The 21,358-nt window shown below is 52.9% G+C and overlaps 1 protein-coding gene across 3 annotated transcripts in view; it reads right to left on the bottom strand.

The window, feature by feature from the left end:
• Positions 1-21,358, bottom strand: part of LOC130367530 (zinc finger CW-type PWWP domain protein 1-like) — a gene marked incomplete at its 5' end in the record, with an annotated part of 119,911 nt that overhangs the window by 61,608 nt on the left and 36,945 nt on the right.

Raw genomic sequence — 21,358 nt, 5'->3', positions numbered from 1 at the left:
GGGCCTATCAGGGGCTACAGCCCTCCTCACCACAAGAACAACTCAGGACAGGGTATATAACAGCAGCTTATATAGTGCCCGGGCCTATCAGGGGCTACAGCCCTCCTCACCACAAGAACAACTCAGGACAGGGTATATAACAGCAGCTTATATAGTGCCCGGGCCTATCAGGGGGCTACAGCCCCCCTCACCACAAGTACAACTCAGGACAGGGTATATAGCAGCAGCTTATATAGTGCCCAGGCCTATCAGGTGGCTACAGCCCCCCTCACCACAAGTACAACTCAGGACAGGGTATATAGCAGCAGCTTATATAGTACCCGGGCGTATCAGGGGCTACAGCCCCCTCACCACAAGAACAACTCAGGACAGGGTATATAACAGCAGCTTATATAGTGCCCGGGCCTATCAGGAGGCTACAGCCCTCCTCACCACAAGAACAACTCAGGACAGGGTATATAGCAGCAGCTTATATAGTGCCCGGGCCTATCAGGGGGCTACAGGCCTCCTCACCACAAGAACAACTCAGGACAGGGTATATAACAGCAGCTTATATAGTGCCCGGGCCTATCAGGGGCTACAGCCCTCCTCACCACAAGAACAACTCAGGACAGGGTATTTAGCAGCAGCTTATATAGTACCCGGGCCTATCAGGGGCTACAGCCCCCCTCACCACAAGAACAACTCAGGACAGGGTATATAACAGCAGCTTATATAGTGCCCGGGCCTATCAGGGGGCTACAGCCCTCCTCATCACAAGAACAACTCAGGACAGGGTATATAACAGCAGCTTATATAGTGCCCGGGCCTATCAGGAGGCTACAGCCCTCCTCACCACAAGAACAATTCAGGACAGGGTATATAGCAGCAGCTTATATAGTGCCCGGGCCTATCGGGGGCTACAGCCCTCCTCACCACAAGAACAACTCAGGACAGGGTATATAACAGCAGCTTATATAGTGCCCGGGCCTATCAGGAGGCTACAGCCCTCCTCACCACAAGAACAATTCAGGACAGGGTATATAACAGCAGCTTATATAGTGCCCGGGCCTATCAGGGGCTACAGCCCTCCTCACCACAAGAACAACTCAGGACAGGGTATATAACAGCAGCTTATATAGTGCCCGGGCCTATCGGGGGCTACAGCCCTCCTCACCACAAGAACAACTCAGGACAGGGTATATAACAGCAGCTTATATAGTGCCCGGGCCTATCAGGGGGCTACAGCCCTCCTCACTACAAGAACAACTCAGGACAGGGTATATAACAGCAGCTTATATAGAGCCCGGGCCTATCAGGGGCTACAGCCCCCCTCACCACAAGAACAACTCAGGACAGGGTATATAACAGCAGCTTATATAGTGCCCGGGCCTATCAGGGGCTACAGCCCTCCTCACCACAAGAACAACTCAGGACAGGGTATATAACAGCAGCTTCTATAGTGCCCGGGACTATCGGGGGGCTACAGCCCTCCTCACCACAAGAACAACTCAGGACAGGGTATATAACAGCAGCTTATATAGTGCCCGGGCCTATCAGGGGCTACAGCCCTCCTCATCACAAGAACAACTCAGGACAGGGTATATAACAGCAGCTTATATAGTGCCCGGGCCTATCAGGGGCTACAGCCCCCCTCATCACAAGAACAACTCAGGACAGGGTATATAACAGCAGCTTATATAGTGCCCGGGCCTATCAGGGGCTACAGCCCCCCTCATCACAAGAACAACTCAGGACAGGGTATATAACAGCAGCTTATATAGTGCCCGGGCCTATCAGGGGCTACAGCCCCCCTCACCACAAGAACAACTCAGGACAGGGTATATAACAGCAGCTTATATAGTGCCCGGGCCTATCAGGGGGCTACAGCCCTCGTCACCACAAGAACAACTCAGGACAGGGTATATAGCAGCAGCTTATATAGTGCCCGGGCCTATCAGGGGCTACAGCCCTCCTCACCACAAGAACAACTCAGGACAGGGTATATAACAGCAGCTTATATAGTGCCCGGGCCTATCAGGGGGCTACAGCCCTCCTCACCACAAGAACAACTCAGGACAGGGTATATAACAGCAGCTTATATAGTGCCCGGGCCTATCAGGGGGCTACAGCCCTCCTCATCACAAGAACAACTCAGGACAGTGTATATAACAGCAGCTTATATAGTGCCCGGGCCTATCAGGGTCTACAGCCCTCCTCACCACAAGAAAAACTCAGGACAGGGTATATAACAGCAGCTTATATAGTGCCCGGGCCTATCAGGGGCTACAGCCCTCTTCACCACAAGAACAACTCAGGACAGGGTATATAACAGCAGCTTATATAGTACCCGGGCCTATCAGGGGCTACAGCCCTCCTCACTACAAGAACAACTCAGGACAGGGTATATAACAGCAGCTTATATAGTACCCGGGCCTATCAGGGGGCTACAGCCCACCTCAACACAAGTACAACTCAGGACAGGGTATATAGCAGCAGCTTATATAGTGCCCGGGCCTATCAGGGGGCTACAGCCCCCCTCACCACAAGTACAACTCAGGACAGGGTATATAGCAGCAGCTTATATAGTGCCCGGGCCTATCAGGGGCTACAGCCCTCCTCACCACAAGAACAACTCAGGACAGGGTATATAACAGCAGCTTATATAGTGCCCGGGCCTATCAGGGGCTACAGCCCCCCTCACCACAAGAACAACTCAGGACAGGGTATATAACAGCAGCTTATATAGTGCCCGGGCCTATCAGGGGCTACAGCCCCCCTCACCACAAGAACAACTCAGGACAGGGTATATAGCAGCAGCTTATATAGTGCCCGGGCCTATCAGGGGGCTACAGCCCCCCTCATCACAAGAACAACTCAGGACAGGGTATATAACAGCAGCTTATATAGTGCCCGGGCCTATCAGGAGCTACAGCCCTCCTCACCACAAGAACAACTCAGGACAGGGTATATAACAGCAGCTTATATAGTGCCCGGGCCTATCAGGGGCTACAGCCCCCCTCACCACAAGAACAACTCAGGACAGGGTATATAACAGCAGCTTATATAGTGCCCGGGCCTATCAGGGGCTACAGCCCCCCTCACCACAAGGACAACTTAGGACAGGGTATTTAGCAGCAGCTTATATAGTACCCGGGCCTATCGGGGGCTACAGCCCCCCTCACCACAAGAGAAACTCAGGACAGTGTATATAACAGCAGCTTATATAGAGCCCGGGCCTATCAGGGGCTACAGCCCCCCTCACCACAAGAGAAACTCAGGACAGTGTATATAACAGCAGCTTATATAGTGCCCGGGCCTATCAGGAGCTACAGCCCTCCTCACCACAAGGACAACTCAGGACAGGGTATATAACAGCAGCTTATATAGTGCCCGGGCCTATCAGGGGCTACAGCCCTCCTCACCACAAGGACAACTCAGGACAGGGTATATAACAGCAGCTTATATAGTGCCCGGGCCTATCAGGGGGCTACAGCCCCCCTCATCACAAGAACAACTCAGGACAGGGTATATAACAGCAGCTTATATAGTGCCCGGGCCTATCAGGAGGCTACAGCCCTCCTCATATAGTGCCCGGGCCTATCAGGAGGCTACAGCCCTCCTCATATAGTGCCCGGGCCTATCAGGGGGCTACAGCCCTCCTCACTACAAGAACAACTCAGGACAGGGTATATAGCAGCAGCTTATATAGTGCCCGGGCCTATCAGGGGCTACAGTCCTCCTCATCACAAGAACAACGGTATATAACAGCAGCTTATATAGTGCCCGGGCCTATCAGGGGGCTACAGCCCCCCTCATCACAAGAACAACTCAGGACAGGGTATATAACAGCAGCTTATATAGTGCCCGGGCCTATCAGGAGGCTACAGCCCTCCTCACCACAAGAACAACTCAGGACAGGGTATATAACAGCAGCTTATATAGTGCCCGGGCCTATCAGGGGCCAAAGCCCTCCTCACCACAAGAACAACTCAGGACAGGGTATATAACAGCAGCTTATATAGTGCCCGGGCCTATCAGGGGGCTACAGCCCTCCTCACCACAAGAACAACTCAGGACAGGGTATATAACAGCAGCTTATATAGTGCCCGGGCCTATCAGGGGCTACAGCCCCCCTCATCACAAGAACAACTCAGGACAGGGTATATAACAGCAGCTTATATAGTGCCCGGGCCTATCAGGGGCTACAGCCCTCCTCACCACAACAACAACTCAGGACAGGGTATATAACAGCAGCTTATATAGTGCCCGGGCCTATCAGGGGGCTACAGCCCTCCTCACCACAAGAACAACGCAGGACAGGGTATATAGCAGCAGCTTATATAGTGCCCGGGCCTATCAGGGGGCTACAGCCCCCCTCACCACAAGAACAACTCAGGACAGGGTATATAACAGCAGCTTATATAGTGCCCGGGCCTATCAGGGGGCTACAGCCCTCCTCACCACAAGAACAACTCAGGACAGGGTATATAACAGCAGCTTATATAGTGCCCGGGCCTATCAGAGGCTACAGCCCCCCTCACCACAAGAACAACTCAGGACAGGGTATATAACAGCAGCTTATATAGTGCCCGGGCCTATCAGGGGCTACAGCCCTCCTCACCACAAGAACAATTCAGGACAGTGTATATAACAGCAGCTTATATAGTGCCCGGGCCTATCAGGGGGCTACAGCCCTCCTCACCACAAGAACAACTCAGGACAGGGTATATAACAGCAGCTTATATAGTGCCCGGGCCTATCAGAGGCTACAGCCCCCCTCACCACAAGAACAACTCAGGACAGGGTATATAACAGCAGCTTATATAGTGCCCGGGCCTATCAGGGGCTACAGCCCTCCTCACCACAAGAACAACTCAGGACAGGGTATATAACAGCAGCTTATATAGTGTCCGGGCCTATCAGGGGCTACAGCCCCCCTCACCACAAGAACAACTCAGGACAGGGTATATAGCAGCAGCTTATATAGTGCCCGGGCCTATCAGGGGCTACAGCCCCCCTCACTACAAGAACAACTCAGGACAGGGTATATAACAGCAGCTTATATTGTGCCCGGGCCTATCAGGGGCTACAGCCCTCCTCAGCACAAGAACAACTCAGGACAGGGTATATAGCGGCAGCTTATATAGTGCCCGGGCCTATCAGGGGCTACAGCCCTCCTCACCACAAGAATAACTCAGGACAGGGTATATAGCAGCAGCTTATATAGTGCCCGGGCCTATCAGGGGCTACAGCCCCCCTCATCACAAGAACAACTCAGGACAGGGTATATAACAGCAGCTTATATAGTGCCCGGGCCTATCAGGGGCTACAGCCCTCCTCACCACAAGAACAACTCAGGACAGGGTATATAACAGCAGCTTATATAGTGCCTGGGCCTATCAGGGGCTACAGCCCTCCTCACCACAAGAACAACTCAGGAAAGGGTATATAACAGCAGCTTATATAGTGCCCGGGCCTATCAGGGGCTACAGCCCTCCTCACCACAAGAACAACTCAGGACAGGGTATATAACAGCAGCTTATATAGTGCCCGGGCCTATCAGGGGCTACAGCCCTCCTCACCACAAGAACAACTCAGGACAGGGTATATAACAGCAGCTTATATAGTGCCCGGGCCTATCAGGGGCTACAGCCCCCCTCACCACAAGAACAACTCAGGACAGGGTATATAGCAGCAGCTTATATAGTGCCCGGGCCTATCAGGGGCTACAGCCCCCCTCACTACAAGAACAACTCAGGACAGGGTATATAGCAGCAGCTTATATAGTGCCCGGGCCTATCAGGGGCTACAGCCCTCCTCACCACAAGAAATACTCAGGACAGGGTATATAACAGCAGCTTATATAGTGCCCGGGCCTATCAGAGGGCTACAGCCCTCCTCACCACAAGAACAACTCAGGACAGGGTATATAACAGCAGCTTATATAGTGCCCGGGCCTATCAGGAGGCTACAGCCCTCCTCACCACAAGAACAATTCAGGACAGGGTATATAGCAGCAGCTTATATAGTGCCCGGGCCTATCGGGGGCTACAGCCCTCCTCACCACAAGAACAACTCAGGACAGGGTATATAACAGCAGCTTATATAGTGCCCGGGCCTATCAGGGGGCTACAGCCCTCCTCACCACAAGAACAACTCAGGACAGGGTATATAACAGCAGCTTATATAGTGCCCGGGCCTATCAGGAGGCTACAGCCCCCCTAATCACAAGAACAACTCAGGACAGGGTATATAACAGCAGCTTATATAGTGCCCGGGCCTATCAGGGGGCTACAGCCCTCCTCACTACAAGAACAACTCAGGACAGGGTATATAACAGCAGCTTATATAGAGCCCGGGCCTATCAGGAGCTACAGCCCTCCTCATCACAAGAACAACTCAGGACAGGGTATATAACAGCAGCTTATATAGTGCCCGGGCCTATCAGGGGCTACAGCCCCCCTCACCACAAGAACAACTCAGGACAGGGTATATAACAGCAGCTTATATAGTGCCCGGGCCTATCAGGGGGCTACAGCCCTCCTCACCACAAGAACAACTCAGGACAGGGTATATAACAGCAGCTTATATAGTGCCCGGGCCTATCAGGGGCTACAGACCCCCTCACCACAAGAACAACTCAGGACAGGGTATATAACAGCAGCTTATATAGTGCCCGGGCCTATCAGGGGCTACAGCCCTCCTCACCACAAGAATAACTCAGGACAGGGTATATAACAGCAGCTTATATAGTGCCCGGGCCTATCAGGGGCTACAGCCCCCCTCACCACAAGAACAACTCAGGACAGGGTATATAACAGCAGCTTATATAGTGCCCGGGCCTATCAGGGGCTACAGCCCCCCTCATCACAAGAACAACTCAGGACAGGGTATATAACAGCAGCTTATATAGTGCCCGGGCCTATCAGGAGCTACAGCCCCCCTCACCACAAGAACAACTCAGGACAGGGTATATAACAGCAGCTTATATAGTGCCCGGGCCTATCAGGGGCTACAGCCCTCCTCACCACAAGAGCAACTCAGGACAGGGTATATAACAGCAGCTTATATAGTGCCCGGGCCTATCAGGGGGCTACAGCCCCCCTCACCACAAGAACAACTCAGGACAGGGTATATAACAGCAGCTTATATAGTGCCCGGGCCTATCAGGAGGCTACAGCCCCCCTCACCACAAGAACAACTCAGGACAGGGTATATAACAGCAGCTTATATAGTGCCCGGGCCTATCAGGGGCTACAGCCCTCCTCACCACAAGAGCAACTCAGGACAGGGTATATAGCAGCAGCTTATATAGTGCCCGGGCCTATCAGGGGCTACAGCCCCCCTCACCACAAGAACAACTCAGGACAGGGTATATAACAGAAGCTTATATAGTGCTCGGGCCTATCAGGAGCTACAGCCCCCCTCACCACAAGAACAACTCAGGACAGGGTATATAGCAGCAGCTTATATAGTGCCCGGGCCTATCAGGGGGCTACAGCCCCCCTCATCACAAGAACAACTCAGGACAGGGTATATAACAGCAGCTTATATAGTGCTCGGGCCTATCAGGGGCTACAGCCCTCCTCACCACAAGAACAACTCAGGACAGGGTATATAACAGCAGCTTATATAGTGCTCGGGCCTATCAGGGGCTACAGCCCCAATCACCACAAGAACAACTCAGGACAGGGTATATAACAGCAGCTTATATAGTGCCCGGGCCTATCAGGGGCTACAGCCCTCCTCACCACAAGAACAACTCAGGACAGGGTATATAGCAGCAGCTTATATAGAGCCCGGGTCTATCAGGGGCTACAGCCCCCCTCACCACAAGAACAACTCAGGACAGGGTATATAACAGCAGCTTATATAGTGCCCGGGCCTATCAGGGGGCTACAGCCCCCCTCACCACAAGAAATACTCAGGACAGGGTATATAACAGCAGCTTATATAGTGCCCGGGCCTATCAGGGGGCTACAGCCCTCCTCACCACAAGAACAACTCAGGACAGGGTATATAACAGCAGCTTATATAGTGCCCGGGCCTATCAGGGGCTACAGCCCACCTCACCACAAGAACAACTCAGGACAGGGTATATAACAGCAGCTTATATAGTGCCCGGGCCTATCAGGGGCTACAGCCCTCCTCACCACAAGAACAACTCAGGACAGGGTATATAACAGCAGCTTATATAGTGCCCGGGCCTATCAGGGGGCTACAGCCCTCCTCACCACAAGAACAACTCAGGACAGGGTATATAACAGCAGCTTATATAGTGCCCGGGCCTATCAGGGGGCTACAGCCCTCCTCACCACAAGAACAACTCAGGACAGGGTATATAACAGCAGCTTATATAGTGTCCGGGCCTATCAGGGGCTACAGCCCTCCTCACCACAAGAGCAACTCAGGACAGTGTATATAACAGCAGCTTATATAGTGCCCGGGCCTATCAGGGGGCTACAGCCCTCCTCACCACAAGAACAACTCAGGACAGGGTATATAGCAGCAGCTTATATAGTGCCCGGGCCTATCAGGGGCTACAGCCCCCCTCACCACAAGAACAACTCAGGACAGGGTATATAGCAGCAGCTTATATAGTGCCCGGGCCTATCAGGGGCTACAGCCCCCCTCATCACAAGAACAACTCAGGACAGGGTATATAACAGCAGCTTATTTAGTGCCCGGGCCTATCAGGGGCTACAGCCCTCCTCACCACAAGAACAACTCAGGACAGGGTATATAGCAGCAGCTTATATAGTGCCCGGGCCTATCAGGGGCTACAGCCCTCCTCACCACAAGAACAACTCAGGACAGGGTATATAACAGCAGCTTATATAGTGCCCGGGCATATCAGGAGCTACAGCCCTCCTCACCACAAGGACAACTCAGGACAGTGTATATAACAGCAGCTTATATAGTGCCCGGGACTATCGGGGGGCTACAGCCCTCCTCACCACAAGAACAACTCAGGACAGGGTATATAACAGCAGCTTATATAGTACCCGGGCCTATCAGGGGCTACAGCCCTCCTCATCACAAGAACAACTCAGGACAGGGTATATAGCAGCAGCTTATATAGTGCCCGGGCCTATCAGGGGCTACAGCCCTCCTCACCACAAGAACAACTCAGGACAGGGTATATAACAGAAGCTTATATAGTGCCCGGGCCTATCAGGGGCTACAGCCCCCCTCACCACAAGAACAACTCAGGACAGGGTATATAACAGAAGCTTATATAGTGCCCGGGCCTATCAGGGGCTACAGCCCCCCTCACCACAAGAACAACTCAGGACAGGGTATATAACAGCAGCTTATATACTGCCCGGGCCTATCAGGGGCTACAGCCCTCCTCACCACAAGAGCAACACAGGACAGGGTATATAACAGCAGCTTATATAGTGCCCGGGCCTATCAGGGGCTACAGCCCTCCTCACCACAAGAACAACTCAGGACAGGGTATATAACAGCAGCTTATATAGTGCCCGGGCCTATCAGGGGCTACAGCCCCCCTCACCACAAGAACAACTCAGGACAGGGTATATAACAGCAGCTTATATAGTGCCCGGGCCTATCAGGGGGCTACAGCCCTCCTCACCACAAGAACAACTCAGGACAGGGTATAAAGCAGCAGCTTATATAGTGCCCGGGCCTATCAGGAGGCTACAGCCCTCCTCACCCCAATATCGCGCCACACCCCTACCCCTTAATTCCCTGGTTGAACTTGATGGACATATGTCTTTTTTCGACCGTACTAACTATGTAACTATGTAACTCAGGACAGGGTATATAACAGCAGCTTATATAGTGCTCGGGCCTATCAGGGGCTACAGCCCTCCTCACCACAAGAACAACTCAGGACAGGGTATATAACAGCAGCTTATATAGTGCCTGGGCCTATCAGGGGGCTACAGCCCTCCTCACCACAAGAACAACTCAGGACAGGGTATATAACAGCAGCTTATATAGTGCCCGGGCCTATCAGGGGGCTACAGCCCTCCTCACTACAAGAACCACTCAGGACAGGGTATATAACAGCAGCTTATATAGTGTCCGGGCCTATCAGGGGCTACAGCCCTCCTCACCACAAGAGCAACTCAGGACAGGGTATATAGCAGCAGCTTATATAGTGCCCGGGCCTATCAGGGGCTACAGCCCTCCTCACCACAAGAACAACTCAGGACAGGGTATATAGCAGCAGCTTATATAGTGCCCGGGCCTATCAGGGGCTACAGCCCTCCTCACCACAAGAACAACTCAGGACAGGGTATATAGCAGCAGCTTATATAGTGCCCGGGCCTATCAGGGGCTACAGCCCTCCTCACCACAAGAACAACTCAGGACAGGGTATATAACAGCAGCTTATATAGTGCCCGGGCCTATCAGGGGCTACAGCCCCAATCACCACAAGAACAACTCAGGACAGGGTATATAACAGCAGCTTATATAGTGTCTGGGCCTATCAGGAGCTACAGCCCTCCTCACTACAAGAACAACTCAGGACAGGGTATATAGCAGCAGCTTATATAGTGCCCGGGCCTATCAGGGGCTACAGCCCCCCTCATCACAAGAACAACTCAGGACAGGGTATATAGCAGCAGCTTATATAGTGCCCGGGCCTATCAGGGGCTACAGCCCTCCTCACCACAAGAACAACTCAGGACAGGGTATATAACAGCAGCTTATATAGAGCCCGGGCCTATCAGGAGCTACAGCCCTCCTCACTACAAGAACAACTCAGGACAGGGTATATAACAGCAGCTTATATAGTGCCCGGGCCTATCAGGAGCTACAGCCCTCCTCACCACAAGAACAACTCAGGACAGGGTATATAACAGCAGCTTATATAGTGCCCGGGCCTATCAGGGGGCTACAGCCCTCCTCACCACAAGAACAACTCAGGACAGGGTATATAACAGCAGCTTATATAGTGCCCGGGCCTATCAGGGGCTACAGCCCTCCTCATCACAAGAACAACTCAGGACAGGGTATATAGCAGCAGCTTATATAGTGCCCGGGTCTATCAGGGGCTACAGCCCTCCTCACCACAAGAACAACTCAGGACAGGGTATATAGCAGCAGCTTATATAGTGCCCGGGCCTATCAGGGGCTACAGCCCTCCTCACCACAAGAACAACTCAGGACAGGGTATATAGCAGCAGCTTATATAGTGCCCGGGCCTATCAGGGGCTACAGCCCTCCTCACCACAAGAACAACTCAGAACAGGGTATATAACAGCAGCTTATATAGTGCCCGGGCCTATCAGGGGGCTACAGCCCTCCTCACCACAAGAACAACTCAGGACAGGGTATATAGCAGCAGCTTATATAGTGCCCGGGCCTATCAGGGGGCTAAAGCCCCCCTCACCACAAGAACAACTCAGGACAGGGTATATAACAGCAGCTTATATAGTGCCCGGGCCTATCAGGGGCTACAGCCCTCCTCACCACAAGAACAACTCAGGACAGGGTATATAGCAGCAGCTTATATAGTGCCCGGGCCTATCAGGGGCTACAGCCCCCCTCACCACAAGAACAACTCAGGACAGGGTATATAACAGCAGCTTATATAGTGCCCGGGCCTATCAGGGGCTACAGCCCTCCTCACCACAAGAGCAACTCAGGACAGGGTATATAACAGCAGCTTATATAGTGCCCGGGCCTATCAGGAGGCTACAGCCCTCCTCACCACAAGAACAACTCAGGACAGGGTATATAACAGCAGCTTATATAGTGCCCGGGACTATCAGGGGGCTACAGCCCTCCTCACCACAAGAAAAACTCAGGACAGGGTATATAGCAGCAGCTTATATAGTGCCCGGGCCTATCAGGGGCTACAGCCCTCCTCACTACAAGAACAACTCAGGACAGGGTATATAACAGCAGCTTATATAGTGCCCGGGCCTATCAGGGGGCTACAGCCCCCCTCACCACAAGAACAACTCAGGACAGGGTATATAGCAGCAGCTTATATAGTGCCCGGGCCTATCAGGGGCTACAGCCCTCCTCACCACAAGAGCAACTCAGGACAGGGTATATAACAGCAGCTTATATAGTGCCCGGGCATATCAGGAGCTACAGCCCTCCTCACCACAAGGACAACTCAGGACAGTGTATATAACAGCAGCTTATATAGTGCCCGGGCCTATCAGGGGCTACAGCCCTCCTCACCACAAGAACAACTCAGGACAGGGTATATAACAGCAGCTTATATAGTGCCCGGGCCTATCAGGGGGCTACAGGCCTCCTCACCACAAGAACAACTCAGGACAGGGTATATAACAGCAGCTTATATAGTGCCCGGGACTATCGGGGGGCTACAGCCCTCCTCACCACAAGAACAACTCAGGACAGGGTATATAACAGCAGCTTATATAGTACCCGGGCCTATCAGGGGCTACAGCCCTCCTCATCACAAGAACAACTCAGGACAGGGTATATAGCAGCAGCTTATATAGTGCCCGGGCCTATCAGGGGCTACAGCCCTCCTCATCACAAGAACAACTCAGGACAGGGTATATAACAGCAGCTTATATAGTGCCCGGGCCTATCAGGGGGCTACAGCCCTTCTCACCACAAGAACAACTCAGGACAGGGTATATAACAGCAGCTTATATAGTGCCCGGGCCTATCAGGAGCTACAGCCCTCCTCACCACAAGAACAACTCAGGACAGGGTATATAACAGAAGATTATATAGTGCCCGGGCCTATCAGGGGCTACAGCCCCCCTCACCACAAGAACAACTCAGGACAGGGTATATAACAGAAGCTTATATAGTGCCCGGGCCTATCAGGGGCTACAGCCCCCCTCACCACAAGAACAACTCAGGACAGGGTATATAACAGCAGCTTATATACTGCCCGGGCCTATCAGGGGCTACAGCCCTCCTCACCACAAGAACAACTCAGGACAGGGTATATAACAGCAGCTTATATAGTGCCCGGGCCTATCAGGGGCTACAGCCCCCCTCACCACAAGAACAACTAAGGACAGGGTATATAACAGCAGCTTATATAGTGCCCGGGCCTATCAGGGGGCTACAGCCCTCCTCACCACAAGAACAACTCAGGACAGGGTATATAGCAGCAGCTTATATAGTGCCCGAGCCTATCAGGGGCTACAGCCCCCCTCATCACAAGAACAACTCAGGACAGGGTATATAACAGCAGCTTATATAGTGCCCGGGCCTATCAGGGGCTACAGCCCTCCTCACCACAAGAACAACTCAGGACAGGGTATATAACAGCAGCTTATATAGTGCCCGGGCCTACCAGGGGCTACAGCCCTCCTCACCACAAGAACAACTCAGGACAGGGTATATAGCAGCAGCTTATATAGTGCCCGGGCCTATCAGGGGCTACAGCCCCCCTCACCACAAGAACAACTCAGGACAGGGTATATAACAGCAGCTTATATAGTGCCCGGGCCTATCAGGGGCTACAGCCCCCCTCATCACAAGAACAACTCAGGACAGGGTATATAGCAGCAGCTTATATAGTGCCCGGGCCTATCAGGGGCTACAGCCCTCCTCACCACAAGAACAACTCAGGACAGGGTATATAACAGCAGCTTATATAGTGCCCGGGCCTACCAGGGGCTACAGCCCTCCTCACCCCAATATCGCGCCACACCCCTACCCCTTAATTCCCTGGTTGAACTTGATGGACATATGTCTTTTTTCGACCGTACTAACTATGTAACTATGTAACTCAGGACAGGGTATATAACAGCAGCTTATATAGTGCTCGGGCCTATCAGGGGGCTACAGCCCTCCTCACCACAAGAACAACTCAGGACAGGGTATATAACAGCAGCTTATATAGTGCCTGGGCCTATCAGGGGGCTACAGCCCTCCTCATCACAAGAACAACTCAGGACAGGGTATATAACAGCAGCTTATATAGTGCCCGGGCCTATCAGGGGGCTACAGCCCTCCTCACTACAAGAACCACTCAGGACAGGGTATATAGCAGCAGCTTATATAGTGCCCGGGCCTATCAGGGGCTACAGCCCTCCTCATCACAAGAACAACTCAGGACAGTGTATATAGCAGCAGCTTATATAGTGCCCGGGCCTATCAGGGGCTACAGCCCTCCTCACCACAAGAACAACTCAGGACAGGGTATATAACAGCAGCTTATATAGTGCCCGGGCCTATCAGGGGCTACAGCCCTCCTCACCACAAGAACAACTCAGGACAGGGTATATAGCAGCAGCTTATATAGTGCCCGGGCCTATCAGGGGGCTACAGCCCTCCTCACCACAAGAACAACTCAGGACAGGGTATATAACAGCAGCTTATATAGTGCCCGGGCCTATCAGGAGCTACAGCCCTCCTCACTACAAGAACAACTCAGGACAGGGTATATAACAGCAGCTTATATAGTGCCCGGGCCTATCAGGAGGCTACAGCCCCCCTAATCATAAGAACAACTCAGGACAGGGTATATAACAGCAGCTTATATAGTGCCCGGGCCTATCAGGGGCTACAGCCCTCCTCACCACAAGAACAACTCAGGACAGGGGATATAACAGCAGCTTATATAGTGCCCGGGCCTATCAGGGGCTACAGCCCTCCTCACCACAAGAACAACTCAGGACAGGGTATATAACAGCAGCTTATATAGAGCCCGGGCCTATCAGGAGCTACAGCCCTCCTCACCACAAGAACAACTCAGGACAGGGTATATAACAGCAGCTTATATAGTGCCCGGGCCTATCAGGAGCTACAGCCCTCCTCACCACAAGAACAACTCAGGACAGGATATATAACAGCAGCTTATATAGTGCCCGGGCCTATCAGGGGCTACAGCCCTCCTCACCACAAGAACAACTCAGGACAGGGTATATAACAGCAGCTTATATAGTGCCCGGGCCTATCAGGGGGCTACAGCCCCCCTAATCACAAGAACAACTCAGGACAGGGTATATAACAGCAGCTTATATAGTGCCCGGGCCTATCAGGGGCTACAGCCCTCCTCACCACAAGAACAACTCAGGACAGGGTATATAACAGCAGCTTATATAGTGTCCGGGCCTATCAGGGGCTACAGCCCTCCTCACTACAAGAACAACTCAGGACAGGGTATATAACAGCAGCTTATATAGTACCCGGGCCTATCAGGGGCTACAGCCCCCCTCATCACAAGAACAACTCAGGACAGGGTATATAGCAGCAGCTTATATAGTGCCCGGGCCTATCAGGGGCTACAGCCCCCCTCATCACAAGAACAACTCAGGACAAGGTATATAACAGCAGCTTATATAGTGCCCGGGCCTATCAGGGGCTACAGCCCTCCTCACCACAAGAACAACTCAGGACAGGGTATATAACAGCAGCTTATATAGTGCCCGGGCCTATCAGGGGCTACAGCCCTCCTCACCACAAGAACAACTCAGGACAGGGTATATAACAACAGCTTATATAGTGCCCGGGCCTATCAGGGGGCTACAGCCCTCCTCATCACAAGAACAACTCAGGACAGGGTATATAACAGCAGCTTATATAGTGCCCGGGCCTATCAGGGGTTACAGCCCCCCTCATCACAAGAACAACTCAGGACAGGGTATATAACAGCAGCTTATATAGTGCCCGGGCCTATCAGGGGCTACAGCCCTCCTCACCACAAGAATAACTCAGGACAGGGTATATAACAGCAGCTTATATAGTGCCCGGGCCTATCAGGGGCTACAGCCCCCCTCATCACAAGAACAACTCAGGACAGGGTATATAACAGCAGCTTATATAGTGCCCGGGCCTATCAGGGGCTACAGCCCCCCTCACCACAAGAACAACTCAGGACAGGGTATATAACAGCAGCTTATATAGTGCCCGGGCCTATCAGGGGTTACAGCCCCCCTCATCACAAGAACAACTCAGGACAGGGTATATAACAGCAGCTTATATAGTGCCCGGGCCTATCAGGGGCTACAGCCCCCCTCATCACAAGAACAACTCAGGACAGGGTATATAACAGCAGCATATATAGTGCCCGGGCCTATCAGGGGGCTACAGCCCTCCTCACCACAAGAACAACTCAGGACAGGGTATATAACAGCAGCTTATATAGTGCCCGGGCCTATCAGGGGCTACAGCCCTCCTCACCACAAGAACAACTCAGGACAGGGTATATAACAGCAGCTTATATAGTGCCCGGGCCTATCAGGGGCTACAGCCCTCCTCACCACAAGAACAACTCAGGACAGGGTATATAACAGCAGCTTATATAGTGCCCGGGCCTATCAGGGGCTACAGCCCTCCTCACCACAAGAACAACTCAGGACAGGGTATATAACAGCAGCTTATATAGTGCCCGGGCCTATCAGGGGGCTACAGCCCTCCTCACCACAAGAACAACTCAGGACAGGGTATATAACAGCAGCTTATATAGTGCCCGGGCCTATCAGGGGGCTACAGCCCTCCTCACCACAAGAACAACTCAGGACAGGGTATATAGCAGCAGCTTATATAGTGCCCGGGCCTATCAGAGGGCTACAGCCCTCCTCACCACAAGAACAACTCAGGACAGGGTATATAACAGCAGCTTATATAGTGCCCGGGCCTATCAGGGGCTACAGCCCTCCTCACCACAAGAACAACTCAGGACAGGGTATATAACAGCAGCTTCTATAGTGCCCGGGACTATCGGGGGGCTACAGCCCTCCTCACCACAAGAACAACTCAGGACAGGGTATATAGCAGCAGCTTATATAGTGCCCGGGCCTATCAGGGGCTACAGCCCTCCTCATCACAAGAACAACTCAGGACAGGGTATATAGCAGCAGCTTATATAGTGCCCGGGCCTATCAGGGGCTACAGCCCCCCTCACCACAAGAACAACTCAGGACAGGGTATATAACAGCAGCTTATATAGTGCCCGGGCCTATCAGGGGCTACAGCCCCCCTCACCACAAGAACAACTCAGGACAGGGTATATAGCAGCAGCTTATATAGTGCCCGGGCCTATCAGGGGCTACAGCCCTCCTCACCACAAGAACAACTCAGGACAGGGTATATAACAGCAGCTTATATAGTGCCCGGGCCTATCAGGGGCTACAGCCCTCCTCACCACAAGAACAACTCAGGACAGGGTATATAACAGCAGCTTATATAGTGCCCGGGCCTATCAGGGGCTACAGCCCTCCTCACCACAAGAACAACTCAGGACAGGGTATATAGCAGCAGCTTATATAGTGCCCGGGCCTATCAGGGACTACAGCCCTCCTCACCACAAGAACAACTCAGGACAGGGTATATAACAGCAGCTTATATAGTGCCCGGGCCTATCAGGGGCTACAGCCCTCCTCACCACAAGAACAACTCAGGACAGTGTATATAACAGCAGCTTATATAGTGCCTGGGCCTATCAGGGGCTACAGCCCTCCTCACCACAAGAACAACTCAGGACAGGGTATATAACAGCAGCTTATATAGTGCCCGGGCCTATCAGGGGCTACAGCCCTCCTCACCACAAGAACAACTCAGGACAGGGTATATAACAGCAGCTTATATAGTGCCCGGGCCTATCAGGGGGCTACAGCCCCCCTCACCACAAGAACAACTCAGGACAGGGTTTATAACAGCAGCTTATATAGTGCCCGGGCCTATCAGGGGGCTACAGCCCCCCTCACCACAAGAACAACTCAGGACAGGGTATATAACAGCAGCTTATATAGTGCCCGGGCCTATCAGGGGCTACAGCCCTCCTCACCACAAGAACAACTCAGGAGAGGGTATATAACAGCAGCTTATATAGTGCCCGGGCCTATCAGGGGGCTACAGCCCTCCTCACCACAAGAACAACTCAGGACAGGGTATATAGCAGCAGCTTATATAGTGCCCGGGCCTATCAGGGGCTACAGCCCCCCTCACCACAAGAACAACTCAGGACAGGGTATATAACAGCAGCTTATATAGTGCCCGGGCCTATCAGGGGCTACAGCCCTCCTCACCACAAGAACAACTCAGGAAAGGGTATATAACAGCAGCTTATATAGTGCCCGGGCCTATCAGGGGGCTACAGCCCTCCTCACCACAATAACAACTCAGGACAGGGTATATAACAGCAGCTTATATAGTGCCCGGGCCTATCAGGGGGCTACAGCCCTCCTCACCACAAGAGCAACTCAGCACAGGGTATATAGCAGCAGCTTATATAGTGCCCGGGCCTATCAGGGGGCTACAGCCCTCCTCACCACAAGAAATACTCAGGACAGGGTATATAGCAGCAGCTTATATAGTGCCCGGGCCTATCAGGGGCTACAGCCCTCCTCACCACAAGAACAACTCAGGACAGGGTATATAACAGCAGCTTATATAGTGCCCGGGCCTATCAGGGGGCTACAGCCCTCCTCACCACAAGAGCAACTCAGGACAGTGTATATAACAGCAGCTTATATAGTGCCCAGGCCTATCAGGGGCTACAGCCCTCCTCACCACAAGAACAACTCAGGACAGGGTATATAACAGCAGCTTATATAGTGCCCGGGCCTATCAGGGGCTACAGCCCTCCTCACCACAAGAACAACTCAGGACAGGGTATATAACAGCAGCTTAAATAGTGCCCGGGCCTATCAGGGGGCTACAGCCCTCCTCACCACAAGAACAACTCAGGACACGGTATATAACAGCAGCTTATATAGTGCCCGGGCCTATCAGGGGGCTACAGCCCTCCTCACCACAAGAACAACTCAGGACAGGGTATATAACAGCAGCTTATATAGTGCCCGGGCCTATCAGGGGCTACAGCCCCCCTCACCACAAGAACAACTCAGGACAGGGTATATAACAGCAGCTTATATAGTGCCCGGGCCTATCAGGGGCTACAGCCCTCCTGACCACAAGAACAACTCAGGACAGGGTATATAGCAGCAGCTTATATAGTGCCCGGGCCTATCGGGGGCTACAGCCCTCCTCACCACAAGAACAACTCCGGACAGGGTATATAACAGCAGCTTATATAGTGCCCGGGCCTATCAGGGGGCTACAGCCCTCCTCACCACAAGAACAACTCAGGACAGGGTATATAACAGCAGCTTATATAGTGCCTGGGCCTATCAGGGGCTACAGCCCTCCTCACCACAAGAACAACTCAGGACAGGGTATATAACAGCAGCTTATATAGTGCCCGGGCCTATCAGGGGCTACAGCCCCCCTCACCACAAGTACAACTCAGGACAGGGTATATAGCAGCAGCTTATATAGTGCCCGGGCCTATCAGGGGCTACAGCCCTCCTCACCACAAGAACAACTCAGGACAGGGTATATAACAGCAGCTTATATAGTGCCCGGGCCTATCAGGGGCTACAGCCCTCCTCACCACAAGAACAACTCAGGACAGGGTATATAACAGCAGCTTATATACTGCCCGGGCCTATCAGGAGCTACAGCCCTCCTCACCACAAGAACAACTCAGGACAGGGTATATAACAGCAGCTTATATAGTGCCCGGGCCTATCAGGGGCTACAGCCCTCCTCACCACAAGAACAACTCAGGACAGGGTATATAACAGCAGCTTATATAGTGCCCGGGCCTATCAGGGGCTACAGCCCCCCTCACCACAAGAACAACTCAGGACAGGGTATATAACAGCAGTTATATAGTGCCCGGGCCTATCAGGAGCTACAGCCCTCCTCACCACAAGAACAACTCAGGACAGGGTATATAACAGCAGCTTATATAGTGCCCGGGCCTATCAGGGGCTACAGCCCTCCTCACCACAAGAACAACTCAGGACAGGGTATATAACAGCAGCTTATATAGTACCCGGGCCTATCAGGGGCTACAGCCCCCCTCACTACAAGAACAACTCAGGACAGGGTATATAGCAGCAGCTTATATAGTGCCCGGGCCTATCAGGGGGCTACAGCCCTCCTCACCACAAGAACAACTCAGGACAGGGTATATAGCAGCAGCTTATATAGTGCCCGGGCCTATCAGGGGCTACAGCCCTCGTCACCACAAGAACAACTCAGGACAGGGTATATAACAGCAGCTTATATAGTGCCCGGGCCTATCGGGGGCTACAGCCCTCCTCACCACAAGAACAACTCAGGACAGGGTATATAACAGCAGCTTATATAGTGCCCGGGCCTATCAGGGGGCTACAGCCCTCCTCACCACAAGAACAACTCAGGACAGGGTATATAACAGCAGCTTATATAGTGCCCGGGCCTATCAGGGGCTACAGCCCCCCTCACCACAAGAACAACTCAGGACAGGGTATATAGCAGCAGCTTATATAGTGCCCGGGCCTATCAGGGGGCTACAGCCCTCCTCACCACAAGAACAACTCAGGACAGGGTATATAACAGCAGCTTATATAGTGCCCGGGCCTATCAGGGGGCTACAGCCCTCCTCACCACAAGAACAACTCAGGACAGGGTATATAGCAGCAGCTTATATAGTGCCCGGGCCTATCAGGGGGCTACAGCCCTCCTCACCACAAGAACAACTCAGGACAGGGTATATAACAGCAGCTTATATAGTGCCCGGGCCTATCAGGGGCTACAGCCCTCCTCACCACAAGAACAACTCAGGACAGGGTATATAACAGCAGCTTATATAGTGCCCGGGCCTATCGGGGGCTACAGCCCTCCTCACCACAAGAACAACTCAGGACAGGGTATATAGCAGCAGCTTTTATAGTGCCCGGGCCTATCAGGGGGCTACAGCCCTCCTCACCACAAGAAATACTCAGGACAGGGTATATAGCAGCAGCTTATATAGTGCCCGGGCCTATCAGGGGCTACAGCCCTCCTCACCACAAGAACAACTCAGGACAGGGTATATAACAGCAGCTTATATAGTGCCCGGGCCTATCAGGGGGCTACAGCCCTCCTCACCACAAGAGCAACTCAGGACAGTGTATATAACAGCAGCTTATATAGTGCCCGGGCCTATCAGGGGCTACAGCCCTCCTCACCACAAGAACAACTCAGGACAGGGTATATAACAGCAGCTTTTATAGTGCCCGGGCCTATCAGGGGGCTACAGCCCTCCTCACCACAAGAGCAACTCAGGACAGTGTATATAACAGCAGTGTTACGCCGAGCGCTCCGGGTCCCCGCTCCTCCCCGGAGCGCTCGCTTCACTCTCTCCGCTGCAGCGCTCCGGTCACGTCCTCTGACCCGGGGCGCTGCGATCCCGCTGCCAGCCGGGATGCGATTCGCGATGCGGGTAGCGCCCGCTCGCGATGCGCACCCCGGCTCCCCTACCTGACTCGCTCCCCGTCTGTTCTGTCCCGGCGCGCGCGGCCCCGCTCCCTAGGGCGCGCGCGCGCCGGGTCTCTGCGATTTAAAGGGCCACTGCGCCGCTGATTGGCGCAGTGGTTCCAATTAGGGTAATCACCTGTGCACTTCCCTATATTACCTC

This window comes from Hyla sarda, chromosome 4 (genome assembly GCF_029499605.1).
Source record: "Hyla sarda isolate aHylSar1 chromosome 4, aHylSar1.hap1, whole genome shotgun sequence".
NCBI lineage: Eukaryota > Metazoa > Chordata > Amphibia > Anura > Hylidae > Hyla > Hyla sarda.
This window is presented reverse-complemented; position numbering and strand designations above follow the sequence as displayed.